The following is a 16,399-nucleotide window of genomic DNA, read 5'->3' as shown; positions in this document are numbered from 1 at the left end:
TCCCTGTTCTCAACATTTAATGGTTAAATTTCAATTCTGGTATCATCTCATTACAGTCAAAGCCTGTTTTGCCACTCACATCAGCAGATGCTGAGTAGAGCCAAGGGTACAAACCTTAGAAGGCAATGCCCTGGGAGGATTGTACACACACTTCATCTGCACTGAGGGCAGGTTATATTAACAGGCATGAAGGGAAGAGAACAGTCAAGGGACAGCGCTTGGTAGACTAGCATATACTTGGAAAAAAAGGTGTTTAGCAATACTTGCCACACCTTGATTATTTCTATTCAGACTCAGCTAATCTGAAAGGAAAAACTGGGTAGTTTCCCAGGTACTGCATATGGCAGCTTTTGGTAAATGCCAATTTTGCACAGGGCAACACTGTATATATATCTTGAAGACTGGTGGAGCAGAATGGACTAGTAAATCATTATTTACTGCTAAATAAGCCTCACTTCTGTAAGGCTAATGAAAATTAAGTGATGACGTTCTGGAAATGACTAGATTCAGTCCTGTGGTGGGCATGCAGGAACGCCACATATCTAGATAAAATTTTCAGTCTTCCTACTTCAGACTTCCCAGGTGACTTTTATAATTTTTCCATTAGTCTCATTTTTAGGAACATGTAACACAATAGAAGCTTCAGAGCAACTAAGTGACAAATAATTTGTCTGATTTTCATGACCACTGAGTACACCAGGGTCCTATTTTTGAAAATCTTCTCACTTATTTAGCAATAAAATAAAGATTTTAAGAGTATCTATCTTTAGGTGCACAGCAGTACATAGCCAGGCTCCAGTTTATTACCTATACATTACCTTATTACCTATAGTTTTTTATGACATCAGTGATACTCCTTTAAAAGAAAATAGCTGTGAATTTCCATACCTTAAAATCACCTAAACAGAGTAGCCAAATGATATGTTTCTCTCTCTTTCTGAAATGAAAACAAAAAATACCAAACACCCAGTTAAAGAATCATTTAAATGCCTACCTTCATTCAATTACATTCAACCTAAAGCCATATATATTTGACAAGGGGCTGCAGGCAAGGCATTTCCTAGAAAAGTCCTTCATGTTTGCAAATTCTTAGCTATAACAACGTATCGCATGCCGAGATATACTGTGAGGGCTTGCTTGTTTCTATAGCTATGAGGTAGCAGTGGAATATTTTATGTGTGTTTTTTCCTACTGGGTTTGTCCACCTTGTGGCATATGTGCTGATTAGCATCAAGTGGAAGAGGCAGCTTACAAGCATGATCTGTTTTATAGGTCTGTACTGTCAAGGAACACCAAGAAAGAGAGAAAAGAATTCGGATATAACAGATAAATCTCAACGTGTTTATTCCATGGCTTCCCACCTCTTGTCATAAAGCAAGACTGAAAGACTGTTTCTGCATATGTTTCCCATGTAATTCAAGACCTGGTAATGCATAAACCATGGAGTATTTTTTTTAAGTTGCTATTCCTTATCAAAAATTAATGAGAACAACTGTGTGTACTCTCCGCATTTTGCTTGATGTATAAACAGAGCAGTGGGGTTAATTGTGAAAACTGTTTGCTTTTGAGGGGGAAATAAAACCTACTCAGATGCTGCCTTTTTTCAAGCTGTGAGGTTTTTCCCTCCATAGCACATATGCCTTGCTACAATCTGGTAAACATACTCACAAAAAACCCTGCAACCAGCACAAGATAATACTCCTTTTTTTTTTTTTTTTTTTTCCAGCTTGAAGTAGAAGCTAAGAACTCATGTAAATTACATATAGTTTCCCTTCTCTATAAAAGTATCAAAATGACACATTAAATATTGGCCTCCATGATTGTGCTGGCATATGAACTTAAAGCTAGTCACAAGCAAGGAAAGGAAACATGCTCAGTTTGAACTGTTTTCTGAACAAACTTTACAGTCCAATAAAATAGAAATCCAGTTTAATAATATATCACTTATGTGAGATGTAGTGTGCAGGGCTAATAGCCTAAAACATACATTTCTCGACTGAAAGCATTGTTATTAAATATAATACCTGCCAAGAACTGTCCCAGTTGCATGCACAGTGTTTCTCGCCACTGTTTTCTCTGCAATAATGGCCTCTCATTTTGATTTATGCACATTTACCTAGCTCCCCAAGGGTGTCCATACTTTTGCACATGAAATAGGCCTGTATTTTGGCAAACTCTGAGTATTTAAGTGAGCCAATTTTTTTTTTTATGTTTCTTGGCCTAAGTGGTAAATAGACCAAATATTAAAATACATATTTTATAGTACATTACTTACATAAATTTTGAGCCAGTCCTGCAAATTTTCTCCAGCACTGTTTAATTTCTGTCTATTCTTGACCTAGATGACACTGCAGAGCATAAGGGACAGCTGGATCACACACATGAGAATGATATGGTTTCCTAGGACCTTTCTAGCTTACAGTGCTAAGCATAAGGAGAGGACAAAGCTCTTCTCAGAAGGCATCTGTGGAAAATGCAATGAAAAAGTAGATTTAGACCAAGCCAAAGCTCCATCCTGCCCTAGTGAGGTGTTTTGCCAGCATGACTGAGAAGCAGCCCAGCAACAATCATCTGACCAACTGGTCTACCTCCAGCCTCCCACCACTCATTACAAATGAATCAATCATTCTTCTGGGGCAGCAGAGGTACACGATACTCCATGCATCCATATGTGTGTGGAGTCACAATAAGTACATTCCTAAATCTTTTGCAAAAGCAAAGTTATTGGATTCAGTGGGAATAGTCATGTAAGTTTTTTTTATTTATCAAGGTTTTTGTCCAAAATACAGATATAAATGAGCAAACTTATTAGTAGGACTGACAGAATAATGTCAAGGAGAGAAAATGACAAATGCAGAAATATTTGGAACAAAGTATTGAATATGAACCTGAAAGGTGTTCAGTTCTTACTGTGACTGCAAAATGCTGCTTCTTCTCCAATTCTTCTTCTGCATCTAGGGCTTCCCTACCCAGGAGAAAGGGCAATGACAATATTCTTTATGAAGTGAGTGATATTTCAACAATTCTTACTTTGTAATGTAATTTTGGGTCCCCAAGTCACCTGCTACATCAGCATATAGAGAAGGGCAGTCTGTCTTTTTGCTTTTCCTGCCTTCCACATCCTTTGCTGAAAGTCATGTCTTGCCCTGAATCTGACATTAACTAACAAAATCCTTCATCCCACTCAGCATCTAAGCCCCTCAAGCAGTCGCAGAATTTTCTGAGGACTCATACCTTCTTTTTGCAGTGCCCTCAAAATGTTTGTAAGTTAACAGCTGCTTGTTCTTCTTGTCAGCCATATTTCTCAGTCAGCAGCTGCACATCTTCAGATTTAGATTCTCTGTGTTACCCAGCAGGAAGAAGTCACACGCCTGACTTCTTCAGCAATATTTAATGAAACTGAACCAGAAGCTTCTTCAGTTGTTGTTGCTTTTACAGCAGTTACATTTTCTGGCTTAGTGGTCCAGCAGATAAGGTAATGAGTGGGGAGTCACAATGAAAACCTACATGTCTCAATCCTATTATTTCAAATTACCTTATATTTATTGTGGAGCAGTGGACACATGGTGTGGAATTCATCAGCTGTAATCAAGTCTTCTAGAATTAGGTATCTAACTATGAATAAGACTCTGCAGGTTTCTTTTGCAAGCAATGGAGGCACATAAGCACCTACAGGGAAATTAATTTCCTAGTAAAATACATCCACAATGGGTCCTATAAACTGTTCTGTCCATTAACCAAGGGAACTCACCATGGTGAGCCCAGACTTAGACATCTGATTTTTAGAAATCTAGATTTACGCATGATGACACTGATACGTGGTAATTCAGGAAATGATAGAAATTTGTAAAAATGTCAGAACTTTGTGTTTCTAGTTCTTCACTGCCCTCCTTTTAAAAAAAATTAACTAAAAATACTGTTAAGATTCCACATTATCACTGTTATTATTTCCCTTGCTTTAATAAAAAAAAATCCTCATGGTGTTTGTTGATATGAAATGCTTTATATTTGCAAACCCCAGCATTTTTAATCTGCAAAATTACTCACATAGAGAAGTCAAAAGCTGGTGGCAACATAAACTAAACCAAGGAAACTCAGGAAGAGCTGTTTCACTGAAAGGGCTCTGAACATATGGAATAAATAAGGCTTAGGCTGAGAAGTGTAAATGAGTTCAAGAGAGTCTCAGATTTCCTTCTTGAGCACAAAAGGGGTCAAGTCATAGAGTGAAAAGACAGGAAAGTGGGATTAAGGTAAACCAAAAAAGGCAGACATGCTGGGCCAGATAACTTCTTCCTGTTTGTAAATTTCATGTTTTCAACAGAAAAAAAAAAAAGTGACTACACAGATGGTCTGTGTTACTCCCACATCCTTTGAAATTCAGTTTCCAAAAATGTCACCTTGTTCTGTATCCTCTCATGTAGCATAAAGTGCATACACTGTTTTCCAACATGTTCACATGCATTCTTGCTGTCAAGAATGGTCTACTTCATTAGCCATCACCATGGAAAAATGTGTGTAAGAAAGGGGATATAAACATTAATAACCTCAAATTCTGCTGCTGAGATCTGAGTGAGAGAAGGCTGCTGGTGGGTCACTCACAGTGTGTCCACGTTAGCAAGCAATTTGTACCCAAAGGAATGAATCAGTTCGTGCTGAGGCTGCTGTATTTTTGGTCAGTGCAGTTCTGTGGCTTTATTTTGGTCTAGAAAAAAACAGCCCTCCACCTGTGTCATCAAAGCTGCCCAAATGCCCTTTAGCTTGGATACTGAGAAAACTAAGTAACCTGTTGAGGGTTGGAAAACATTTAGTACAGAGTGGAACATCCAGTTTGGGTTGGTTTAGAAAGAATCTATCTAGTGCATACCAAGCCAGGTTTGCAAAGGGAATTAACATGGAGCATTTGTATGCTGGTGCTCCAGATCTAAATGTGCACAGAGTTGTAGTCATCATTACCCAAGTTCACGCTTGACTAGCTCTCTTGGATATTCTGATTTGCTCCATCTTACCAGACTCTGCTTCACTATGGAAACTGCCTTTTGGGTATTGTCTGATTTTCATAACATCATTAAATGAAAGGAACAGAAAGCATTTAGAAAGCTCAAGTTATCATACTGAGCAGCCCCACGTTTAGGCTGGGCTGTGCTCCTCATCTTCTCAGGCTGATTACTGGCAATGGGACCAGCCTCCGAGCTCAGAGAAGGCTGTGGCAAATCCATCCACAATTTCTCCTGTGGGATCCGAGCAAGCAGCCACCCCATCTCCTCTCCCCTGTCCATTCTCAGGGGATGGGTGAGAAGGATGTTTCTTTCTGATAGCACAGACCAGAGGATGTATGCAGAGTTTATGACCACTAGGAAAAGACCCAAAATAGCAAAAGCTTTAATCAAAACTTATATAATAGTATCATCCCACTGATAAGATTCCTTGAAACTGCTTTGCTTTCTTACAGTCCCAGTTTTTCCTTTAGCTTTTACTTCTCAATCATGGACTGAGATACACATTGTTTTTCAGCGCCCCACAAGCAATACACAGACGCACCACTACCTGACCCTTCTGTGCAGTTTATAAAATGCCTTGCAGGCGTTATGCACCTGGTCAAACCCAGTCCTGTGCTCTGGCTCCTTTTGGGCCCATGCCTCCCAGTAACAGTGCAACATACCCGCGCTTGCAGCCTGCAGTAGTCCCTTTTCCAATGGCACCCTCATTCCCTAAGATGGGAAGGCTTAGCAACAGGAAAGAGATTTCCTGCGGTGTTTTACAGCTGCAAAGAATTTTAGTGAGGTGCAGATCCCAGTTCCAGCCAGTTGTGGGCAAGGGATCAAAGCTCCAGTAATGCTCTGTGGAGAATGAGGACGTGGCTCTACCTTTGTTGCTCTCAGACCTGACGTGGGTGGCACATGTTCAGAGATAAAAGAGTCTGGAGAAGATCATCATCTGATTTCCTCCACAACCTTCCTTCTCTGCCCTTGTGTGTGGAGGGGACACCAAAACATATGTTTGTTGTGTTGAAACATGTTCATGTTCAAAGGCGGAAAATGAACTGAACACCAGGGAAGCTCAGAGCCTTTTGAAGAGTCTCATTTCCTTAACAGAGTGACTTTGGAGTCCAGGGGGGGGTTCCTTAGCAAAGCTTGTATAACATGAAAGGAGAGCCGGGCCCTGATCGTATTACTCTTTTTCACAAAAAGTCCTAAAAATAATAGAGTAATTGAGAGTAAAGGCAGTTTTACCAGTCTATAAACACTAGCCTAGTAAAGTTTATAGAAGAAGCCAAATATTACTTTAAAAAAAATAACGCAAAACCCCACAACCCGCCCCCCCCACCCACTGAAATCCATGAAATAGGATTTTACCTTTGTTGCAATCCCGCCTGAGTTCATACAATCTCCAGACATTTATGAATACAATTTGTGTTTTTTAATGGTCCTGAGGCATACATCAGAACTCAGCTCTATGAATAAGCATGTGGACATGTTTCTGACCACAATTCTTGAAGATTTTTAGGCAGAATTTTTTAAAGTTCAGAGCAATTCATACACCTTATGTCAATACTATACACATACTATGTTTATACGTTTGTTTTGGAAAGGAAAATTGCTAACAAAATCTCTGTACAATAAAGAAATTCAAATATGACTGACGAGAAAGGTATCTAATTAAATATAAGGAGGCATTGCATGCTCTCCTGTTCCCCTCACAAAATACAAAATAGATTATAGTTTGAGAGGAACGTTTGGCTATGTTAGATTACTCTAAGATGACTGAACAATTAAATTTGTTCTATGTTTTACATTGTCTCTTTCTTTTCTTAGTACATTGCCTTTACCAGAGTGACTGCTCAGTGTTTGCTGGTGTACCACATGGTGCTCTACCAGATGCTGGTCTGTCAGTAAGGCACACAGTGGCATCATGAATATTTTCATACATAAGGTTATATTTTTCTTGCACCCAGACACCAGTACTGCCAAGAAGCTGTTCTTCTAGCTGTTCCTGTGGCTTTCTGTTCCCTACATTTGTGTGCAGCTGGGAACACAAGGGGTTAAGTGACACTGCTCATACCATGTCTGTGTCAGTGGCAGGGCAGGAGGTTATACAGCAGGGATCTCATAGGAAGGTGAATGCTTCTCCTAATGAGGTGAAGCTGATGGCTCTAATGCAGTGGAACAGCTGCAGCGGGCTCTTTCGCAGCTCACAGTCACACTGAGATCAGATTCAGCGTATAGCAGCTCTGTTTTCTTCACACACTATAATTATGATTGATTTGCAAAAGATGTAAAACTCTTTACCTTTTTATAACAAGAGCTTTAAGTTTGTGAGGCATTGAGGAAGGGGGTTTTGGTGCTGTTCCAGCGAGGACTAGCTCCCTTCCGCCTCCTCAATCTTCTCCTTGGCTGACAAGGTTAGTTTCCCCTTTTGCTGCATTTTCCTTATAGTGCTGGGAGATCTGGGTGCCGGGAGGGACCAGGAATCCTAGCTTCAAGTTTTTACTAGAGTGCAAACACATCAGCCTGCCTTGTTCCAAATGCAGAGGATATATAAAACACAGATATGAGAGACTAGTGACTTCTCTGCTTCATTGTTAACAATTCTACCATTTCCATTAATGGCCCTATACCATAGCTAGACTTCATGGCAGATATATGCATGTGATTTGCTGCCTGTGAAATTCCCAGATTGCTTCACTCAAAGCTAAAAATTCAACACAAGATGCCTGATTCCCCAAATTCACCAGCTGGCTCTGTTGTGGTTATGCACCCCACTGCCCAGACATTGAGATCGTCTCCGTCTCCATGGGTTCCCAGAGGTCAGGAGATGTCCATGAGGCACATATTGCACCAGTATGTGCTGGGGGCTTCTGAACTGGTCTGGATAGCTGAGCAAAAGAGATTTTAGCAGTATTCCCACACAGATGTTGGGTTTCTGGAGGAAAGCGAGCTGGCTTTCGGTTAGCCTGCAGGCTCAACGGAATTGCTCAGGATGCTGTACCTGTCCACAGAGACCCACTCATAGAAAATAGTCAGTTCCTACTACTATAACTAGTTTTTATTTCAGGTGGTCATTACATCTGTTGTGGGTCTAAGAATTTTAACACAGGAAGCTCTTTTTAATAAAAAAAAGGAAAAAAAAAGGAATCAGTCTCAGCAAGTAGCACACACAAGTTTGGAACGACTAGAGTAAAAACTTCTGTTATGAACAAAATTCTTTCCCAGAATTTCAAATTATTATTCAGTCTTTAACTATGTGATCATGAAAAGTGTCCAGGGTACAGAGCGAGCAGAGCCGAAAGCTTCAAGAAAATAAATGATCATTTTCTTTCCAATGTGTAAGCATCAGATTAGACCAGGACACAGGCACCTTCCATGCCAAAACATTGCTTCATTTGGACAGCTTAATTCTGGCAGCTCCTAACATTTGCTGATTTGACACTGCAAATTGAACACTCTTTTAATGTAATTTCTATAGGTACTATTGCATAAAACATATTGTCTACATAACTATATGTGCTTTGTGATTTAGCGAAGAGGCCAATTTTCCCTTAAAGTTGAAAGACAAAGTAATGACATTGCTGCTATGTTAAAACCACAGGCAGCCTACATCGAACTTACTATGACACAGTTTTGTCAATTGCTAGGCTCAGTAGTGTTTCTAAATGTAATGGCAGAGTTCAAATAATATTGTTAGGAATTTTTGAGGGAGGTAATAAATAAATTATAACTAATAATAATATTTTCAGCAAATTGCTGACACTTAAAGGAATAAAAGCTGTAGAGCCAAATTGAAGCATATGTTTTTTGAAAAAGCAATTTCACAAGTGGAAACTCTATTAGTATCTCTGTATGTTATTAGGACAGCAGGATTTGTTCTGCAACTAGACTTATTTGCTATATTAGATTAGATTCAGTTGGCTATTATGTACGGAAGTATGCACAGCTGTCCAGTATGCACTGTCAAAGCCACAGAAGCTAAACCAGTATTTTCATCTATTTTTATTTATATATATGCTGTTTCTTAGCGTATGTTTTTCCTCTACAGTTTCTCTGTTGCTAAAAACCGATTCTGAAAGGGAGGAAAAAGTGCATTGGCATCATCTCCTTTGGAACTTCATGAAGAATCAGAAATGTGCAGTAAAAGCAGAGGGAATTAAAACTCCATATGCAATTGGGAGACCTAATCCTGTGAGATTGTCATCATCCTTTAACTTTTCCACATGTTGGCAACTAAGGCGTAAATTGTCACATAGATAAAACTTTGTTCAATTTGAAATGACACGTAAAGGTGACACTAGCTGTCAAGAGTTCTCCTGAGAGAAGCAGCAGCTGAAGCTATTGTATCCCAGCTGCCAAAGCCTGAGACTTGGAGGAGGGCTGAGAAAATGTGTATGACATATTGCTGCTTAATGCATCTGAAGGTTGTAATTGGGGATATCCCTGGCAACTAGATCTTCTGATACTTCCTCTGTTGCTTTGTGCCAACTGACAAGGACATAACAGACAAGATAGGAACCAGGACTGAGTCCTTCATCTGAAAATACCAATTTTGGTTTTTTCCTACCTTATACTTTATCTCTCCCTTCTAGGAGTATGTTGATATCAAATGACAACAAAGCCACTTTAACATCATTTTGCTAGAATTTCAGATTGGAAGCCAGGAGAGATGCATGAGTCTCAACAGTTCCACGGGCAGCTCTCAAAATTCTCACTGGAAGAAAGGACCAAGGCAGGCTTTGAGTGAACCAGAAGACACATTAAATCCCAAACAATATATAGCTTCCTTTTGAATGTGTGCTTTAAACAAGTTTTTCAATGATGCTGACTTTGCCATGTCTATTAAAAAAATCCACAAACAAACCAACAAAAAACAGATAGAAGAGGAAAAATCAGTGTGGTGTTATAGGTAGCTGAACAAAGTTACTATATGCTTTCAAAAGAGCAAAAATAGATCCTGTAGCTTCAGGGATGAGTAGGAAGAATGTAAAGCTATTTCCGATTGTTTTGCTGAAATCCTGCTCTCGCAGAGCTCCTTGAGGACAGACACAGAGATGCCAGTCTATGTTATTTCACAAAGCTTTTGTAAGTTAGTTGGATGGAATTTATACTTCCAGAGGCTGACAGATGGCTAGCCAAGTCCGACCCTGGATTACCTGTAGCTGGGTACAAAATGGTCATGTTTTGCCTGTATAACCCAGGTTTTGTTGAAAATATGCTGGTTGCACACAGAAAGGTCTCTCCGCCTGCATGTTGTGTGATTCAATCAAACCTGATGCCTCACCAATCTCTGGAGCCTGCAGAGGAGGCCTGCCAAGAGCCGAAGTACAGCCAGCCTCTAGTGGGGCAGGATGAGCTCTGCTGGGCAGCACTGAGGAATGGGATGGGCTCAGAAGGACAACTCCCTGCTGCTCAGGTCACAACAGAAACACTAGGCTCTACTAGTGAAGCTATTGCTGCAGTGAGGCCCAGAGCCTTGGTGACCAAATTTCACTATATTAAGATAACATGTTGCTGCTAAACAATAAACGGCTTTTCCAGATTGGCCTTACATTAAAAGAAATCACCCTCCAAGAAATCACAAAAGAAATGTAAAATAACTTGGAGTGGGGGAAGACAAGACTTCATTATTGTTAGGATTCTGGGTTGTTTTAATACATCGTTGGAGCTATCTTTTCTCTCCGTCTTCTCCATGCTTAAGTTTAGTAACATTGTAAGAGAAGATCAAATTCTGCTGATGCAGAGTTCCTTGCTATCCCTTCCTTTTGTCCTGGCTAAGCTACTGCAGAGATTCGTTTCTCGCTAATACCTCTGCATGCACAATAAACAGCTGATGAAGAATTCCCTTGCCTGGTCTCTGCTGGCATTGAATAGATACAGCTCATAACTCCAGACCTGGCTTCGTTACACTACTGGTTGTTAATCTGAGCTCATATTAGTTTCAAGGTGTTCTTGCTACGTTAGGAAGACCTTTCATCTAATTCTGACAATTCTTGGACCCTCCTTTCCCATAAATCTCTCCTTTCCCTCAGTTGCAGAGTCCTGGCTTCCACATCCAAGATAAATGATAACTGACAACTGGTAACTTGCCTTTTAGGCAACATTTTCTGCAAAGGCTTATACCTGGGTGTTCACAAACCCTTGGTCTCTTCAGTGAAGGTCCCTGCAGGAACTTTTACTACGTGAAACAAATGTGGGACAGCTGCCCATATCTTTGATACTGATTTGCTGTTGCTAATTTAACACACTGTCAAGAAAACATTGCCAAAAGAAGTCAAGGCTGCTTCAATTCTTCAAGCAAATGGTCTATTTTCCGTCATTGTCATTGCAGATTACAGCCTTTGAGAGCATTTAGTGATGTGTGGGTGTGTCAGATAGGACAGTCAATATGATTTAGTTGCTGTTAAAAGGGCCTCATTTCTATTTCCTTTACAAATTACCTACTTCCACCTCTTGTTGCAAACAGAGGTATGAATAGTACCAGAAATCAAGGAGTTAATGGCGTCTTACAAGAATTCATGATTTCTCATATACTTCCTGCCAGTTGCCCAGATGAAATTGTACAGGTACAAATGTAAACGTACTGGAGAAAAGAAAAGGGGAAAGCAGAAGGGAGTGGACAGACAGCAAACAGCTAATTTGAAACCTTTTGGAGACTCTACCCACCATTAGCATTTCCACAGGGCCTTTTTTCCCCAAGGGCGGGAAAAGGCTGACACATTAAAACTTTTTAGTCTTCTAATCTAATCTAAGGGACTCATAGCAAAAGACAAATCTCTCCTAATTGTCTCTAATAAGTAAAATAACATGAGAACCAAACTCTGTTGGAGACCTTCCAGGAATTTTCATTTCTTCATTTCTGCCTGCTCCCTTATGATGGTAATTTCTTTTTACCTTCTCTTCATTTGTACTGATTACTTTCGTTACAAATTAGAGCTGTACTTTTTACTGGCTACATGTCAGTTTCTTTATAGTTAGGGCTCTGAAAAAGTTTCAAAACCAAATCCTCCCAGGCTTTGGTTTGGGTTTTTGTTTGTTGGTTTGCAACAGCGGAGGCAGCGGAAAGAGGCTCTTTCTCAGAAGTGCAGGGAGTCCTGCAAAGCCCTTCTGCTCCCTTTAGGAAGCCTGGTAACCACAGCTCCTGGACTCTGCACAAGCTGACCAGGAAAGGTCTGCCTTTACAAAGCATTCAGAAATCCTTAGGTCGTAGATGCTTTCTGTGTGTATGCATGTGCGCATATGTAAAATGAATTCATTATATGCTCCATGCCCATTGAACCCATATGTTTCAACTCCATTATCTCCTTTGGCTTCCTAGGCAAGCCCTGCTGCTTGGCACCCATATTTCTGGGTTATTGGCACTTTTTGCCTTTCTGTTTGCACAGTTATAACATTCTTGGATCTAGTGCGTATGGAGTGGTGAACTCCGGGGCATATTTGCTACAACATCACTGTTGTTATTTTCAAACAGGAATTCAGATGGGAGTGAAATCCTTTAGCCCTTTAATGAGTTTCCAGCATTATCCGGACCTGTAATAATTCTCTAGGGTTAAAGAATTGAAATAATTATTGACCTTAGTCTATTTCTCTTTTTTTTTTTTTAAAATTCAGATATAATTATTTCCTCAGCTGTCTGCCCACAGCTATTCCTGTGGAGATTAAGATTTTCTGACCTTGGTCCAGACATTATCTCTTACTATGAATAAATTTACTCAGAAAGCTGCTCACTAAGGGAGTACCATCACCCCAATTTGTCTTGACTGGCATATGTCTATTGAAAACTTCCAGAAATTTAGCCTGAAATTAAAGTTAAGTTAAAAATATTGAAGGAATTACATCAGAGTTAATGGAACCCAAGCAATAGAATACAAATGTTAGTATATGTATTTTGAAGGAAGATACCCTTATTATTTTTAGACATTTCAGTGGAGAATATGTCAGGGCAGTATATTAAAAACATGCAGAAATATCTACCATTTATTGTTTGAACCAAGTCTTCTTTTGTAACAGGTCAGTGTACTGCTTTGGTGGGAAACATGTCAGGAAGAGTATAGCCAGTGCATTAAGTTCATGAGCTGGTAAGGACAAGAATTTTAGTTAGAAGATCTTGTGGCTTTGAGGTTCAGTTTAGATCGCGTTCACAATTACCTATTTTTGTTTGTAAGTATCCTGAGCTGATGATGTAGAGGAAGTAAGAAGAGGAAAGAGTCTGGCACTGGAAAAAAATTACAACTCATTACTGGAAGTAGTGCGAGGGCATCTCTGTTTAGCTATTGCTCAATTCTCTCCTACTTCAGAAAAAGGACTGAGAATAAGAACCTTTGCTTACATCTTTATCTTTAACTTATTTTAATCATGCTGTCTGGATTCTAACTTTTTATTGCTTAGTCTACAATTCGTGGTTTTCATAATACTTATATCAGTCTAGTTGCTTTCTGAATCATCTCCAGTTTCTTATTATATTTGTTTTCACTAGATCAATATGACTTCAGCAAAGGTCACTGCAGTATATAAATAAAGGAAAACAACCTTGCTACTTTACTTGATCTTGATTGTCTTTAAGTGATCATAGATCCAAAATTTCTGTGGATTCCCAGAAGAGTGCTTATGCTACTTTTCTTACTGGCTCAAACATATAATTTCTCTTTAAGCCTCTGCAATATATCATGGTATTAAGTTACAAACAATTTTCTGAGCTACTTACTGTTTTTTTTTTTAAATACAGTCCTTCATGTTTCATATGTAACCAGCATTCTTTGCCTTACATATCAACCTTACTTATTCTAGGTATAGGACTTCATGTCTTGTTCTCCAGCTCATGAGATTCTGAGGTTTTTGTCAGCTTCACGTGATACCATCTTTTAAAGTTCTACTACTTCTCAAATATGAGAATAGTATATTTCAGTGCTTTGAAAAGTGTAGGAAAATATTAACTATGCTGTTACAAGATTGTAGGCAAGACATGGTACAACATTTGTACCAGATACTGAACAATTCTTCTTGCTTAAACTACAGAATATGTGCAATAACATGTAAAACAATATCTTCTTAAACAAAGTATAGTTAGGGTCCAAGTGTGAGGGATAGGCTTGTGACATCTCTGTGAAGGTTCTTGGATGCTTCTCTGGGCAAAATGATGAACCTTTTGAGATACGTGTCTGTCACTGGAATTTGGAAATGGATGAAGAATAAAACATAATTTATTCTACAAGAAGAAATTTTCTTCTTCTTCTTAAAGCTAGCTTTTAGAGTTCAGACACAGCCTCTAAGCAGTTTTTTCCATTGTCAGCTGGAAAAAAAGTTTTCAGGGACGTAACGTGAGCTAAGATTTTCCTGTTTGTTCAAGAAAAGAGTCACAGATCAGAGCTGTTAACATGCTTCAGACTTGAGAAGTAGGTCATTTATTTTAGGAGAGACAATGGGATCGAAACTGTTCTAATCTACTTCTATTTAAAAATGTAAAATCCTTGGATAAGATTTTGAAGAGTTATGGATGGACAAAAACAATACCTCCTCAGCTCATGCTTACATATTTCGTCAAAAAGTACATTTAGTATTTGTGGTTTTAGCAAGTTTCCCATACTCCTCCTCAGAACAGCTTAGGGGTTTATTTTATTCACAATGTTCAACCTCCCATTGCAACAGTCTGGTTTTGAATACCTTTACTAGACCAGTCCTATGCCCACTCTAAACCAGAAACTTTCCCACTGAGCTTAGTGACCCTAATGCAGATGTGGGAAATCCTTTCTGACATTCGTTTATCCCCCCTCAGCCTTAGGCTTTTAGGTGGTTTATTCTTCCTGTCACCAAATACAGTTTCTTGGTGCAACTGCATTCTTAAATGGAACTAAATCATCACCTATTTGTCCTACTGGGTGGGACTAATTGTAAATCACAAAATATAGGGCAGCTTCTATTAACCACAGGGCAGATTGTCACAATATATTGACAATAAAGTAATAAAATATTTTGTTCATATCCATGGCCAAACTTAAGAAATAATAAAGAAATACATTTAGCTTCTTTGTCAAAATGAAATACAGGAACAAATTCACTTAGGCTTGTGCAGAGTTTCTATGAACACAAAGCATAAGGTTGCTTTATTTCCAGGTGTTTGAATTCCTTTTTTAAAAGAAGCCTTTTAAACCCCTTAAAAAAAGATTTGTAGTCTGTCTACTTCACTTTAGAAATGAAGTTGCCTTTCAAGAAGAAAATGAAATGTTTCGAATGTTTCTATTTTTCCAACAGGAATTGTTTCCCAAAGTAAATGTAGATTCACATATAGTTTTTGTTGGATCAGCAATAGTTTTCAGCAGCTGAAAAACAGCTACCAGCTAAGCTGGTTCCTTTAAATAGGACATTCATGAAAAAAGCTTTGTCAGGATTTTTAAAAATATTGTTATTTCTGCCTTTTTTTTTTTTTTTTTTTTTTTAATTAGGAATTACATTTTTGCCATTGGATGTGACCACTGCATGTATTGACATACCTTGAAACTAACAGCGCCATTGCAGTCAGGGGCCAACATCACAGAGGGTGTCTGAAGTCACTGGTGCTCTTGCTAACAAGGGAACAGAAATAGTAGTTCAGCGATGCTTCTAGAAGTTGTTACTCCTCTGATCTAGTGGTGGCTGAAAGAACATGATTAATCGAGACTAATGAAGCTGACACACCACAAAGACATTATAGCTAGCTGCTTACGTAAGATGCTCAGATTGTTTCAAAAATATTATTTGCTTTTTCGTCTTTTCTTTGTGGCAGTTAACCTTTGGTGATTTATAAACACTTTGAAAGGTAAACTTTTGTCAAGTGAATTAACATTTCTTTTACTTCTGAACACTTAAACAATAAATAGCCAGAAATGGAGCATGGTGATCATCTAGTTTGAGCCCCTGGGTAAAATAACACCTTCCCAGTGTGCAGATTTGAGAATTCATTATCTTTACTGTTAGAAATGTGCATTTTATTCTTGCTGCACTTCTCTGGTTTCAGCTACCAGCCATTAAATCTTGTCACATCTCTGCCAGCCAGGTGGAAGAAGTCTCTGTTATTGGATTTCCTAGACTTCAAGGCACTTAAAGGTTTGGAGGAAGTCACCCCTCAGCCTTTCCTTTGATATATTAAGTCAGTGGAGCACCTGAAGAGTCTGTCTCTAACATATGTTTTTCCTCCTCTTTAATACTTCAGCTTTTTTTCTTCATCTTTCTCTAACTTACCATCCCTTTTTTCACTCTAGATGTCAGACAGGGGGACTGTACACTGTGGGATGGTGATATAATTTCCTCTTCATGCGCTATTCCCTAGTGCACCAGCTCATTGACTACAATTCATCATTGGGCTTTTCTGATTAGCTAGCGAACTACTATCACCTCCCCCCCCACCTTTACATCTTTTGCATCATTCCTGCTTTGAAGTG

The 16,399-nt window shown here is 39.0% G+C and overlaps 1 protein-coding gene across 1 annotated transcript in view; it reads right to left on the bottom strand.

Moving 5' to 3' along the window:
* Window positions 1-16,399, bottom strand: part of ZNF385D (zinc finger protein 385D) — a 753,372-nt gene that overhangs the window by 223,131 nt on the left and 513,842 nt on the right. The window lies entirely within an intron of this gene.

Source organism: Accipiter gentilis, chromosome 4, assembly GCF_929443795.1.
Source record: "Accipiter gentilis chromosome 4, bAccGen1.1, whole genome shotgun sequence".
NCBI classification, from domain to species: Eukaryota; Metazoa; Chordata; class Aves; order Accipitriformes; family Accipitridae; genus Astur; species Astur gentilis.
Note: the sequence above shows the minus strand (reverse complement) of the source record. Positions and strands in the feature narration are given on the sequence as shown.